General features: G+C 41.4%; 1 protein-coding gene across 6 annotated transcripts in view; it reads right to left on the reverse strand.

Annotated features, from left to right (window-relative positions):
* Positions 1-15910, reverse strand: part of HIVEP2 (HIVEP zinc finger 2) — a 135654-nt gene that overhangs the window by 109220 nt on the left and 10524 nt on the right. The window lies entirely within an intron of this gene.

Below are 15910 nucleotides of genomic sequence, written 5' to 3' on the forward strand. Positions count from 1 at the left end.
ATAGGCATCTCACTGTCAGTGCTAGAAATTCTGCTTATTGTCAAAGCAGGCACATGCATCCCAGGGTGTGACCAGGAAAGCTATTGCTCACATCACTTATACTAATATCTCAGCTCTGTCACACCAGAACCAAGCCAGACTTACCAAGCAAGCTTCATCCATCCCATTAGCAAGTCATCAAGGAGGTGTTCTGCCATCCCCTGACAAAAGTGCTCAGCAATATGAGATCTTAATTTAGGCTGGCAGTGCCCTTCTTCCTCCCGTGACTCCTCTCACCAGGAGTGTATTTAGGCTGTGTGACCTTGTGTGGCAGCTCACAGATTTTGAGTGCAAGCACAACACACTGCATGCCCTTCTGGCACCACATTAATCACCCTACTTTAATGACTGCAGCTGATAAACCACCCTGTGTGCCCAGCCATCCTCCCCAGTGCCTGCATCCACAGCAATAAGCTAAACACGCCCTTTCCCATACCCTGCCACCGTGTCATCCCGCAGTAGAGAAAAAGTCACTGAGACTCTCAGCTGGCAGACACGGGTGAAAACCCAGTTTTACTATCTATTTGACAGGTGGCCCTGAATTTCTCTGGTTTTTTTCTCATGGAAGAATCCTATTTCTTTTCAGCTACAATGAGAACCACAGATACAAGATACCACTTATTACTGGGAAGTATCTACACGACCTATTGCTCTGCATAGCTACACATCAGAACTCCCTTCAACTAAACAAACATAGCTACAGAGAACATATGATTTTGTAGTAATATTTCTTAATTATTTCACTCTCTTCCAGGAAACTCAAGTCCACAGCTGAGCACAAATAAAGACACAAGATCTTTATGATAAGAAAAGCAAAACAATGGCCTGACATGACCTAACGAAAGCACAGGATACTACTCCCCCAGGGTAGAAATCTCCTTATTCCAAAACTTCCTTTCAAGTGTTTTGAATATGTTACTAAACAAAGAAAACATGACATTCACTTTTGCAAGGCAGTAACATTTTTTTAAATAGTGGCATCTGACATTATTCCATAACTCATCCACAAAATCAATGTACTTTATGTCAGACAGGACCTTTAAATTTAAGAATAAAACAAGTTTAGGACTGAATTGCAATACAAAGATACATGTAATAAACTAGATATGTCAAAAGCTTCAGGGGAAAAAGGGTTGCTGAAGGTTTAGCATGGTTTAACACAGTGCACAAAGGCACACAGATTTACCTCTGTGATGCTAAGTGATGTATGGTGCCAGGAGTGCCACCAAATCATAGGACTTGAGAAACAGACTGAAGTTCTTAGCCACCAGTGATTTCTTATCTGACCATGGAGGGCATCTCACAATCTGTCTCCATCTTTGATCCCTGTGATAACATTTCTTTCCTCTCCTCATCTGTCAGGTACTTATACTGTAAATTCAGTGAGTTTGAAGATGTAAAGACACGGAAGGCTACATCTTCATGGAAGACTTTAGATATTACCACACAGACAATAAGAGTCATGGTAATAAAAAAATCACTTACATGACACAATTCCAACATTTTACCATTTGCACACAGCTTCCTATCCAGAAAGTATTCTCAAAGGAATTAATTCAACCTTCCTCCCAACATCTCTTTTGTAACCTTGTTTCCTATGTAAAAAAACCCCGCAATCACAAACTGTGTGTGATGTCACGCCTGTGTCTATCTGCTTCCTCTTAATAATTTCTCTAAAGGCATTCAACAAAGAGGTAGCAGTCTCAAAATTACTCAGTTGCCAGGAGGTCCTAACAATTACAACTTAAGCTTAGACAGGAGAGAGATGGGCAGCATTCATGTAAAGGGAAAAATCTTCCATGCTGAGTCAGAGTGCAGAACTTGCAGATAAAACAGATGTACTGAGACACAAAACAGTGTCAATAGCTGAAGCTCACAACTACAGGTGCACCCATATGGCTAAAATCAAAGTGGGAAAGGAAACAAATTCACCCACTGGAGTACACTGGCCCAGCTACCCAGCCATGGTGAGATGGACAGTTTGTATCTGTGCTCTGTTCCCCACTAGGAAAAGCCTACGAAGCTCCCACCGCCCAAGTGTCTCCCATGGAGTTTTCTATGGAGGACACAGTGCCAGCATTTGAAAATTCCTGAAGCCCTCAGTGAGAAGATACTGCTTTAAAATGGTGAGAGAAAAGCCTGGTAGTTGTTACAGAAGAAAATATGCATACACACACCCCTGAGTACTCATTACAGTTGCAAAGACAAAATTCCAAACCTGCAATAATACAATATTGTCTCTCTTGTTCTATCACAATTGGCTGTTTCAGCAAAATGTAACAACAAAATCAAAATAAACACCACAGATGAACTTCATGCTGTCCTCTCAAAAAAGCAGTGCCTGCCAATAGTTACATTCATGATACTGCCACTGCAACACAGGAAAGAAGGATCAGCAGCAGGTAAATTATAAAATTATAACCAGCAGCACTGAAATTATAATCTTATTTTGCTGTAAAAACTAAAAAAAAAAAATAATTTAAAAGGCTATATTCTGTTATACATATTTGTGTCAATTATATCAAAACACATCTAGATGTTGATGATACTTCAAATATACTGTGTAATGAAAAATATCATGAAACAACTTTTGAAGTAATTTATTACTCATTCCCACACTTGATAAGAAAACAAATATTTTATTTATTTATTTATTTATTTTAGGCTATCAAAAGCATCATATTCTGAAAGCGGTCATTTCCTCCCACTACCAGTTTGTAGCATCCTGCTTCCATCTCTGCAGTTTAGTAACTCAGAGTTTCATCTACTGGTGTGAGGGAAAAGATTTAAATGCAACTACAAGAAATGGCTTGTAGTTGAAAGACAAATGACAGCAGGATGGAACACATAACAGAATATTTTAGAAGTCTAAAATTTTTCTTCATATTGATATAATATGGACAACAGATGGGTTTTTAAATGCAGCTCTCAATACAACTTTGCATGTGAGAAGGAAAATAATTTGGAGTTCACGGGAACGGGAGCAGATTGTTCTGTGAATCCAGTTGGTGTCATTCTGCACCCTTAAATTCTCCTGCAAAATACTGTAAGCAGAACAGCAGGAGTCCCAAAATTCCCCATGCTGGCTCCAGCTCAATAAGCCATTCCTATTCACAAAGTATATAACCATATACTTAACTTCAGGAGAATGTGTAGGACCCAGTGATTTCACTACAGCTTAGGAATCTGTCTGAAATTGAAGTTTCTCTTAGAGGCTTTGCTAATGAAACACCAGATTCATCTGGCAGATATTTGTGCTGCATTTCTCTCATGCTTTGGCTGCTGACTGCACCTTGGTTAGGCTATTTTTCCTCTTAAGTAAAGGAGATGGAACTGGACTCCAAAGCCACATGTAGCCTGACTTTTGCAATGACTTCTATGTTTAATACCATAAATAGTATGAGCAGACGTGCCCATAGCAAATAGCACAAGTATTGGTCACTCTGAGAATGGTCACTTAAACACAGACACAAACAAAAATAAAAATTAAGGAACAAACTCCACAGTCAGTTTTAGCACAAAACCCCTTACTGGCTCCCTATGGATCAATGGCATCTGTCTACAGGACATCTCTGTAAGATAAGGAATGGAACTGACATGAAGAGAACACTGCACAACAGTGACACTGCTGTGTCTCACTCATATTGATGAATATAACTCACATGAAAATCAGTGCAAGGTGGTGTGAATCTTGCCCCAAACTCGTGAGCTGTGTAGCAGAACCAGCTGTGGGTGCTGAGTCCCCACCCAGTGCTAGTCACTAGACCATACTTCCTTGGGTAGAGGTACACTTCCTTGACAAGTCAGCTGTGTACTGCTGAGCTCCTGTGGTCACACGTCACAGACAGTAACACATGCCACCACCATAAACTCAAAGGTCTACTCCATGCATATGATGTTTCTAGTTTCGATGCAAAGCATTCAAATTCCAAGTGCAAACACATGCATTTAAAGCAGTTTTTCAGATGGGATAAAGTATACATTGAAGCTGTGAGTGTTATTCTAGTTTTCAGAGTTTCTTTGCAAAATGGTTATAAAAAACCTGTCATTACCATTTTGAATCTGCAAGAATGACAGGTCAGCAGAAACAAAAAGATTTCTTTCTCACTATTGCAGTCAGGCACCTTACTGCATGCAGTATGCCAGGAAAACAGACTTGCTGCAGGAGGAATTGAACTGGCACAAGCACAACAGAAAGGATTTTAATCTACAAGCACTGCACTGTGGAAAGCAACTGCACAAGGAAGCATGCTCCATGCAGATAAACCAAATCTTGCTTGATGCACTCAAAAAAACAATTCCACTCTTGAGGTAAACCTTGAGACAGACATCTCCAAAGTTTGGGAAGGTTCAAAACCAGGGCCTGCCAAGGTAAAGAAAGACAGCACATACTTATGCAGGGTGAAACCTGTTCTCTACAATAGAGAAGGGTGTTGAATTGGCGCTTCCAAAGAAACATGCACCATGGCAACACCACTAGGGTGTTGAACTCGCCTTGGTGAGACTGATGGTGTAATCAACACCATCCCACAGCCAGCCTTGGCTACAACTGAACAAGAGCTTTTGCTTCTCATCCCCACAAACAGGGAAACCATCCTGACTTGTGATCTGCCTCTCCCAAAGCAGTGGCAGGTTCATGAGGGACTGGCTGAGGGGCAGCAGGACTGCAACAAGCACAAGAACCAGGCTAATGCCCTCAAATCCATTCCTGTGACAAGGAGCTAAGACCACACACCCATTTAGGCTACATACTATACAAATTTTAATACAATATTACCTAGGCTCCAATTTTACACACACAGCAGCTCTGCAGAGGTTGTTTTGCAGCAACACAATGTGGAAAAAGGGTGGTCTTTGCATGGCTCCAGACACAGTACAAGGTACACAGTACAGCCAGAGTCAAAAGAAAATAAGTCTGCAATAATGAGAAGATTTGTTTAAAACTCTCCCATCTTAATCTATTCTTTATTTGTATCAGACTTACTGTAAATTTGTTCGAGTTTTTTTTTAAACGCTTCAATCTGCTAAGAAAAGTCTTCCTGCAGATGGACTGGTAATGAAATACAAATAGAATGCTTAATATGAAAAATGTAATGCACAGCATATTTTTTTCCTTTACTTATTTCATCTTAATTTGCACCTGGTCATTTTCATGCTGAGCATCTCATTTGGTTAAATAATTAGTGTAAATTAAATTTCACCTTTTTTAACAGGCAAAAATGGCGAAACTGGGTTGGTAATTGTTTCAAGTTTTGCCACAACATGGAAACAACTTGATAACCTGACAACACTTAAGCGTTTGAAAGAACAAGATACACAAAAGCAAGGGAAGTGAAACTGTGTACAGCAACTTGAAGGGCAAGAAATCCCTCTGTGCAGAGCCTTAAGACCTGGAGGGTCTCTGAATAGATCTGAGGATCTATTCAAAGACTCCAGGATGTGAGAGTTCACTGCCTGCCCATGCACAGAGATACACCCCCTCCTTGTCCGTGCATCAGTGCCACTCGTGGCAATTTACTTTCTTCCATCAGCAGCCCCATGCTTACCCTACTCTGCTCACTCACAGATTTCAACAGAAATTGCACCAGAATCAAGGCCAGCCCACACCTCCCACAGCACATGGTGAACAACCCTCACACCTCACAGGCACCGATCCCAGCTATGCAGGACAGTGCCACAGCACCGTCCTGTGCCTGCACAGCCCAGCTCACCCCCCAGCTCACCTCCCCATCAGCCCTCAGCCCACCCTGGCTGCCCCCCAGCAAAATCCAGCAGGCACAGGCGAGGTATCACCTGACAAGATAAGGCAGCAGAGAGCCACAACAACCCCCTCTGCAGCCATGCTCATCTCATGGATCCTACCAAAACACAGGGTGGAAACTCCCATGGGTCCCGTGATGCTCCCTCTGACTCTCCTGTCTTTACAAGTCATGGCTCTTAACAAAGCCACAAGGACTTCTCATCCAAAAGAGTAAGGGAAACTCAAGCAAAGTATACCCAAGTAAAGGACACTCAAACCCTCCTAAGTGGCCATAACAACAAAGTGTGCCAACAAAAATTTCAACAATTTTATGTGATGTCCCCGCACAATATTCAACTGTATCAAGTGAATGATGGAGTTGCAGAAAGGACATGACCATTAGTCAGACAAAACTCATTACAGAGTCAAAAGTAATAATATTGGAGTTGATAGAAACAGAAAGCATTTAATAAACTCTAATTTTGGTTTTCACCATGCAGGTTGAGGAAAATGTCTTTCTCCACCTACAAAGCCGCAGTGCCCTCATGTGCTACTGTTTAGATTCCCAGCTCTAAGCTTCTGCTGCTCTAACAGTAACATGACTATTCAAAACTAAGTCAATTCAGTACAATAAACAAAAATTCTCCAGAAGACTGATTTTTTTTTTAAGCAAGTTTCTTCTGAAGGATGTACTGGCAGTCCAAGAGAAATCCTTCATTTGTCTGGGAAAAGAGGACATACCAAGAGCAACATGGTTCACTTCCTTATAGCGCCCTTTTGACATCCCTTGGCCATGACCTGGATGGCCTCCAGTGTGAGAAAATACTCATTTCCGTCTGTGCTTGTTCATCCCCTGTCTCTGGGCTGAGGTTATCAGCACTGGTGCTGGCTACAGCAGCGGCTTACAGAGGCTGCTTGTCACTGCAACATCTCAGCTGCCACCTGTGCCAAGGCGCCACCAGCCACTGTGCTCATGCACTCAGCACTCATTTTTGGCCATCTATTGTTAATAACAATGAAGTTTAAAAGTACAGGAGTTTATACCCCTATGCCACACTTTAGAGCTCTTTCATTTATAGATAAGACAAAGGAAAAATACATCATTATTTGGTCAAAATGAGAGGGAGAAGGACAGGTTGAAAGGGGATTCAGGAGCACTAAACCATTCCTTTCCAAAATATCATTATTCCTAATCCTTACCTAAATACCTGATATTCTTGCACCTTTATCTCCTGACATGATTATTTAACATCTGTATACATGCCACTGAAACAAGAAGTCATCCCAGGCTTAACAACTCAGCATGACTTTGAAGATCAAGCCTAAGTTACAGCAGAGAAAATTGTCAAGGAAATATTATTAAAGGAAAAATTAGCTTAAAATCAATTGCTTTTATTCTAATGCATTCATATAATCCCTTGCCTCTCCCTTCTATAAACTGGTTGTAAAATCTCTTGAGACAGAGGACTGTTGTGTTGCACACATGCCTAATGATACTATAAGGGCACATTAAAAAAAGGAAGGAGAAAGATTCATACCACACTTTACAGGGGCAACCACAGCTCATCAAGATATTTTCTTTTATGTGTGAAATCAGGCCCACTTAAGGGAATTTTCCCATTTTTTATCCCAGAGGAAAAAGACGGTGGGGGGTGGGGAGAATTTGGCGTGCACATATACAGAACCTTTCAAGAACTGCGCGTGCTTGAGCAAATTCGTTCTTCTGTCTGTTAAACATTCCCATCCCAAGAGTTTGTTTCAAGACACATCCTCCTAATGAATAGCTGGACCTTGTCTGTACAGCTGGGAGTACCAACACACAGCATGGCATCTCAAAACCCAGTCATATCCTATTCTGCAAAAGGCTGAGTGCCATTATTCTTTGCCTATCTTGGTTTTTCCTGCTAGCACCAGGCATGATCCATGTTACATAACTCCAGCTTGTTAAAAACAACAGTTATGCAGCTAGGTAGTACGGAAGGTTAATGAGGTAAATCCTGAAGTCGCTTATTACAGAACCCAGACAAAAGCTGCTCCCTAAATAATATGCCTATGCAACTTTAAACAAATGAATAAGCCACTGCACCAGCACTGTTTACATTCAAAATTAATTAAATCTTTCCAGTTCAGCATCCTGTATACTAGACTAGTCAGTGCCACTACTCACACCATGATATGCAAACTCCCTAGTGCATGTGTGTTTTAGTTTTCAAAAGTGACCCACTCCCCTCCCCAATCATTAGAGAATAACAGCTGAATACTGACTCAGTCAATTTCACTCACAAAAACACTGTATTGCTTTAATTTAATGTTCTGGATGACTATGCTGAGATAAAATCTTCCTCCCTGAGTTAGCAGCAAAATGCTTGTGTTTTGCAAATAACCATTTTCACTCATACCCCGCTTTTGGTTATGATGTGTAAAAGCAGCAGCCAGAGAGGGTTAAACAGGCTTCCTGTCAATGCTCTGCAAGAAGCCAGCCTCTGTACTGCAGCAAGGCAAAGAAATCTGTTCAGGCCCAGTATATTCAGCATTATTCAGCACTATTGGGACCATATTCCAGGATCCCTCGATGCCCACCTGACAGTGTCCTCTGCAGAGCTATGGTCTCCCCAAGGCAAATCATCACCTGACCATCCTGGTTTTGCAGCTCAGCTGTGTCCAGTGACACGCTCCGTGGAGCAAGCCATTGCCACATAACTGTATTCTCTTCTCAGTCACTTCTCCAGGAGGTAAAAAAAAAGGAAAACTAAAAAGAAAATTACAAAGCTCATATTTCTGGCATCACCACCCCAGCAGAGCAATAGGGAGGTGAGTGGCTGCCCTGGGGAGGAGGCAGCAGCAGTGGGGGCCTGTGCGAGCACCAGCTGGCTGCCAAGCCCAGACCTGAAACTAGGTCTCAGCCCATTCGACTGCAGGGGAAGGGAGGGGGGGAAAAAAAAAAAGAAGAATCAAAAAAAAAAGGCAGCAGCACTTTCTCAGAGCAGGAAGAAGGGGAGGCCACGAGCGTTTCCTGTTGTGCAGCTGAAACAAGCATAGACGTCATTACACTTACGCTCCCTCAGGGTGTCAGCAGATTGAGGGCCAAAGTTCAGTCATTTCCAATGCACCGCAAGGAGGGAGGTTTGGGAGGAGAAACCAGCAGTGGCTTTATTGCTAACAGTGTTCTCTGCACTTGCATAGCAAAACAGCTAAGCAGTCAGCTGCAAAGTATCGTATGTGACTAGAAACAATATTTGCTCAGGAGCCGTGCTGCTCTTGTTTTTCTTGTACAGCTTGTTAGATTGAATATTACTGCAATATAGAAGTAGAATGAAATATTACTACAGTATCAAATTGTACTAAGCTTTTTTCTGCAGCCCATACTTTTACAAGCATCTGGAAATCAAGCTTTACATTGCTTTGGACCCCATTAAGTAAAACATGTTTTGTAAATGCATCAGAGGCACAACTAGTGGGTAAAATTCCAGGATTCCCTTGTCAGATATGCCAACATCCTGGCAGAGTGAATACAGAGGCTTCTTTTCAAATATGCCTCCGTCTTTCTGAAGCAGGTAAGGTCCCACCTTAAGGCAAACAGTGAAGATGCAGGAATTGGATAGTGGCATGTGGATGTCCAACATTTGGTAACTGATTGTCAGCCAGGCTGTCCATCTAAATGTAAGAGAATCGGTATAGCTGGCAAGCAGAGGGGAAATCTGGATTGCAGTTCTACCCAGCATTACTACCTTCTTAAGCTAAATATTAAAAATACTTTTTAAATGGAAAGCATTGATAAGAATCCAAACGGGATTCCTGTCAGAATTTAAGGTTTCAGAGTCTCCACCAATCACTGGTAGCTTTAAAGTGCAGTCTGAACAACTACCTGCAGGAAATGCTTTGATTATGCTGATCCTCTCTTGGGGCTGAGGGATGCACAGGCTTACAGTACACTCTCACTCATGAGATACATTATTGATCCATTTTTGATAGTCTCTGAACAATTACTTAAAACACAGTGATAAATGCAGTCATTCCTCAATAAGCATGTCCCAGCATACATGGAATGGGACATGTATGGGCAGCAGTGCTCCACTTGATAGAAGTTGTTTTTCAAATGAGGTACTTAACAAACCTCAGTGAAAAAGCTTACAAGGAGTTTGGAAAATGCTCTTCTAAATACTCATACCATCATCACTAGCTGAAGAGAGTATTTTTGCCTTATTTCTGCAATAACCACCCTGTGGTCACACTGGAAACTGAAGCCAGTTTTCAACCCTAGTAATTCAGCTGAAACTAGAGAACCACCAGTATATCTTGGATATACTGTATCTTTCATGGGACATAAGCAGTAAGCAGTGTCACTAGCTAACCAAAACTGGTCACCTAAAATAAGGTCAGATATAGTATTTTAATTATTTATGAATGAAACATTTGGGATATATTTTCAAACACATTATTCTACAAGGATACGATCTGTCTTGGTTGCTTTCTACCCTATCCTTTAAAGGTAAATTTTTCAAAGGTAACTTATCTCTAGAATTCATTACGGCATGAAAAAACCTCCATTGCTTCTTTTTCTGACATTAGCTTGAAAACCTAATCCTGAAGGTCGTCAATCTGGCACTAAAAATCAGGACTCTTTTCATTATAAAAAAAAAAAAGCAGGGAAATTAGTCTTTGGTGTTGACAATGATTTGTAGTACACAGGCATCCACTGCAGCGAAGACAGTTTGGATTAGCCCCGTCAAAGTGATCAAAATCTCACCCTTAAAACTGTGGTTGCTGGAACAGAATCCTGTCCATATTATACACAGCAGTGGCTGTAAGTAGTGAATAATCTCCTGAGAGAAGGAAAAAGGGGGTGAATCTTCAAAAGTACTGTAAGAAAGTTTCCACTGGGCGCAGCATCCTAAACAACACATACAAAAGCCATTTGACTTTCTGAAATCCAACCACTTGGTACTGCGCTCACTCAGAACAAACTTGGCCAACTATTTTTAGACCCATGTCCAAGAATGAAGGAAATGCACCAACAATTTGTACTTCTGACCATAATGAGACAGCTGGCACATGGCAGAGCAGCAGCACAGGGCCAGGCACCGCCACGCCGTATCACAACAGGCTTTTGCCACACACCTATGGCTGCCTGTTGCAATAGAGTGTCTGCTAAAGAACACAGAATATAACAAGGAAGAGCAGTGGATTCACACACCCATCCATGTCCTGAGAGTTAATTTTCATGTAATTACATCTTACTGTCCCATTAGTTGACAAGACAATTAAGCCATCTCTGCCATGGTCGGAGGTCAGAAAGTGGAATATGCTCTCTGCAATATTCAAATATGACCCTAATATTTTTTTAAAGAGCTGTATGTATTGCATTGGGTTTTATTCACGAAATGGTTGAAACTTACAGCAAAGAGACAGGTGCAAACTGTGACCTGAACTCACCAGCAGTGCCCTGGCTACCCTGATGAAAACACTTGCCTTTTCACTCCAGAACAGGTACAAATACATGTGGAAAACAACTCTTAAAGTTGGCTACTTACAAAGTATCTAACACCTTTAGTGACCCCCACAAACTCAGTTACACTTTTACCCTTACAACCCATATGCACAATGACTTTTAACAAAGCCACTATAGTGTATCACTTGGGAATTCAAATTATGTACAAGGTTTTTATAATTCTTTCACTTCCATTTGAAGAGAAGTGCAAATGGAAAAGCCATTATCTTGAAATTTTTTGTAGTTGAATTGTCACATCACTAAGTGAATTCTCTCAAATGATCCTACAAGCAGAAAATTCAAATATCCGGCACCAATTTTATAACAAAAATGAGGCAAACAAAGATGACTAAGTCCAAGCTGCCAAAACACCTGATAGCAGGTCATTATTTATCTTCAAAATATGTGTGGCAAAAACCAGAGGTGGGAGCAGGGAGGGCTTTTTTTTCACTGTGAACCTGGTGTTCAGCCTAAGTAAGCAGTACAGAATGCAGGAGAGTCTTACCATTGCTGAAGGGCACCATCCAACCACCAACGAAATTCCCAAAGGATTCCCCAGCATTTTATCTCCTCGTTTACTGCACTGAGCTGCCCCATGCCAAGCTCTCCTGCCCCAACAGGACACTGCCACCAGCACTGGTCTCGCAGGCCAGGTACCTGAGGGGATCTTCAGGCATAGGGATGAGCAGCGTCCCTCCCATTCAGAAGCTACTGGGAAAATGCTACATTGCCAAGAGGAACATTTTAATTCTATGGTAAGGATTCGGTTGAGGATGAAAACACTAAACTTGAAATGGGATGATCCCATATAGTGCAGATGTGTGTGAGCATCCATAGAGACAAAGTGTGGGAGTGTATTTGTGTCTGTGGTGTGTCTATACACACTTACATACACACTTGTGCACATGGGAGGGTATAGATACAAAACAACATGTAGACATCTAAATATATAATTATGTCTATATTCACATTAGAAGGTTATATATAAAGTGCTTTGGCTAAGTAGTACCAAAACCCTGTGATTGTAACTATCTTTTATAAGCAATGGCTTATGGAGATTCTTTGGGCAAAACACATTAAGTCCTGGAAGCTAAGTGGGGGAAAAGCCAAGCCCTTATTTTGCTGCACCGAGTGTTTATATTTTATTTCATATGTCTAATCAAGACAAAGCAGATCTGAAATGCATATTTAGGAACCTGAAGTTTTCAACAATAAGTAACCTAATTTCCAGAAAAAAGCAATTAAATAAAATCCTTATTTAAACTGCCTTCATGGAAACAAAGAGAAAACACTTTAAAAATCTTAAAAATATCAAATCAACTTGACTGCTTCTGTATCCCATTAATTCAACAAGATCCTAGGCAACAATAATATTTAGAATAAATATTTTTCTTATGGGAATAGCATTTTCACTCAAATTGACCAGATGATATCAATTAAAAAAAACAAATATTAGATACAGAAAATACATCTACTGACTTACTTAAAAACTAAACTGTACTTCAGTCAGTACAAAGCTTGTTTAAGAAGATATTGACATTTTCTTTTAAAAGTCTTCTTACTTCTAAGGGGAAAATGCCTTTTTCCCCTTGCAGTATTTTGAACTAATTTCCATCCAGATGATTAAAATCTGTCCCCTAAAACTTCAGAGAGCACACCCTACTCAGTGTAAAACACTACACTCCTACACAAATCTAAAGCTGAATGTGCCCAAGGCAAACCTAGTACTGATTCCAAGTTCTGCACTTGGCCTATATGCACACCTTAAAAAAAAGAGAGGAAGATGAAGAGCAATATAAATAAATACAATCCAGTGATACAAAAATACAGTAACTTTCTACGCAATATACCATCTGTTCCTCCAGAAAAGCATGCTGCATCAAGCCACAGGGGCTACAGCTAAGAAAAGCCCTTGTAGAAGAGCCAAGTTCTGTAATGAGCAGTTTCAGAAGCTGTGGAAAACTGCAGCAGCCACCACAGAAAGGAGGCAGCCTGCGATACGCTCCGTGGGAATTGCCATCCCCCCGTGCTGGGGGCTGGGGTTACCCGAGCTGCCACAAGGCCCTCAGGGCGCTCCCCAAATGCTGCAAAGCCGGGGTCAGAGGTTCACAGCGTACCAGGAAAGCTGGGCCGGGCCGCGCTGCGGAGCAAGCGCTAGCTGTTTGAGGATGTGGTGTTTTGCTATGGGGTTTTACGGGAAAGTTTTGTCTCCAGAGTTACAGACACAGTAAACTGGATTTCCCCATCTACTCCACAGACCACACCTCCACTGCTGCTGCTCCCTTCTCTTGTACCGTGGATCTAGGATCAGCAAACAGAAATAGCTTCCAATAGAACATGGGAACAGGCTGCCTGGTACGCCTGCCGCCCTTGAGGCACATGAAAAGCAGGAGCTGCTGCTGCATGCCAGGTGCTTGCTCACTGTTGTGTGCCTTACAGCAAATAAAGAGAGCGCCTTCCAGCCACTTGGGCACAGAGGCAGGCAGGAGAGACCCAGATCAAAGAAGTGCTAAGGGGTGCTCTGTTATGGTTTAGAAGGCCAAGTAAGGTGTGCAGGCCTCTCCTTCCAGCTGGCAAAGTCTCAGGTACTCAGGATTATGTACTAAGAATTTCCTTCTGCCGCTTCTATTGTTATTCATAATGTGTGTGTTAAAAAACGCATCCGGCCTTTCCAGACTTTGGTTGCATTATCACACCAAACACAGGCTTTAGGGCGAGGTCTGAGTTTTGTAAACCATGCTTATAGAGAATCTGCTTGTGTTCCCTGTCACCAACCCCAGAACAAACGACAGAATCACAGAACCTTGGGCAATTAGGAGACCATACCCAGACTGGAGGGGATTTGTGAGCCAACACATTATCACAGCTCTCATTAATAAAATAATAAACGGTGCAATTACAGTGGGTTGTACACATACCTTAGGGTATGCAATAAGGCACAAATTTAGAAATGGAATATTTCCAACAATCAACAACAACTTAAACAGGCAAGGATCCTTATCAAACAATTAGGTTACTCAAGAACTACTCCAATAACTGGCCCTTTTTGCCCAGGGTTATGCATTCTAGAACCATGTCATAAGCTTTCGTTGAAATAGGCTTTTTCCTCTTCCTTTTTTCTTTTGTTTGTACTGTTAAAAAAAAAAAAAAAAGCTCATCTCCCATCTCCCCTCTTATCCACCCATCAGATGAGGTGCAAAATTTTATTTTAAACTATATCTAAAAATGGTGAATTGCAATGAAAAACTCCATTATCAAGGATAACCTAATTCATTTTGGTGCTACTGGGCTACAGATGGAGAAGCAGACACATAGGGCAAGTGAAACACACCAAAAGGAAACATGACACTAGAACCATGCAAACCTTTTGTATAGATTGCTTTATCTTTCTTTTTATGCTGAACCATAACAGAAACAGACAAAAAAAAAAAAAAAAAAAAAAAAAAACCTTTCAAATTATGCCACTTGAAATAAGCAGGCATCAGACCTCATTAAAAAATAAAAATAAAACAGATCATTATACACAAATTGAAATTAAATGCAAGTTTCTCACACCTTAATAATTCCAAAACCAAATAATGGCATTTCACTGGGGAGAGAAGGACACAGAACAAGATACAGCCCTGGCTCCAAGCAAGTTTCTTTTTCAGCTGGATTATAACTACAAATAATAACCAAAAAAAGCTAAAACCACAGCTCTAAGCCAGTCAGTTGCAACACTTTCACCTCCAACTCCATGTACTTTATATTCAAATCACAATGAAAGCACCTTGGGGTACATAATGTATAAATTTTTTTCTAAAAATACCTTATACCATATGGCAATGTAAAGATCATTTCTGTGGAGAGTGCTTTTCCTTGTAGGTCTTCTCTGCCTGAAGTATCCAGAGGCTGATTCCATGTAGACAGTTTTTCCAACAGTCTCACCTTGTGTTACTATATTCAATGAAAAGCAAACCTTGCATGCCGAAGGTTTCCATTTATAGGCTGGGACAGTCACGAGAAGCACTATTTCAGCAGTACAAGTCCTACCTACAGCTGATGGCAAAATCCTGGCCTCATGAAAAAAAGAAGTCAAAATCAATAACTTCTCCCATTCTGCACTTTTATTAGTCAGGACACAATCCCAAATGACAGAATTTTCATTACATTCACAAGAGACAAGTCAGTTCACATGGTGTCACAAGCTGTGCCAGGCACAGTTTGGTGTAATTTTCTCAGATATGGGGCACGGATTAGAAAACTGTGAGATAAGGGCAAGACAGTTTTGTGTTGGCTCCACAGAAAGCGAAGCTCAGCAACAAGATCCATGTTGGCACGATGCTTTTTAGGATTTCCACCGCCTATTTGCGTGGTTAGTCTGCTCATGGACTGACTTTCTGGTCCCTTTCCTACAACCAAGAGAGCTGGCAGCACCAGCTCAGCCACAGTGGGGAGGTGGGTGTCCCACCAGAGCAGCAAGGCTCACAGAGCACCCTGCTCAAGGGGACACTAAAAGTGCCAGGCACCACACATGACAGGGCCTGGGGAATGGCCCTTCCACCTTCTGAGCAGACAGAGTGATGTGACTGCGTCCTTCAGAAATATGAGGATGTAAAAGGAATTCAAAGTGCTTCAGCTTAAAGGCAAACATCCTTATGGGG

Source organism: Melospiza georgiana, chromosome 3 (genome assembly GCF_028018845.1).
Source record: "Melospiza georgiana isolate bMelGeo1 chromosome 3, bMelGeo1.pri, whole genome shotgun sequence".
Lineage (NCBI taxonomy): Eukaryota > Metazoa > Chordata > Aves > Passeriformes > Passerellidae > Melospiza > Melospiza georgiana.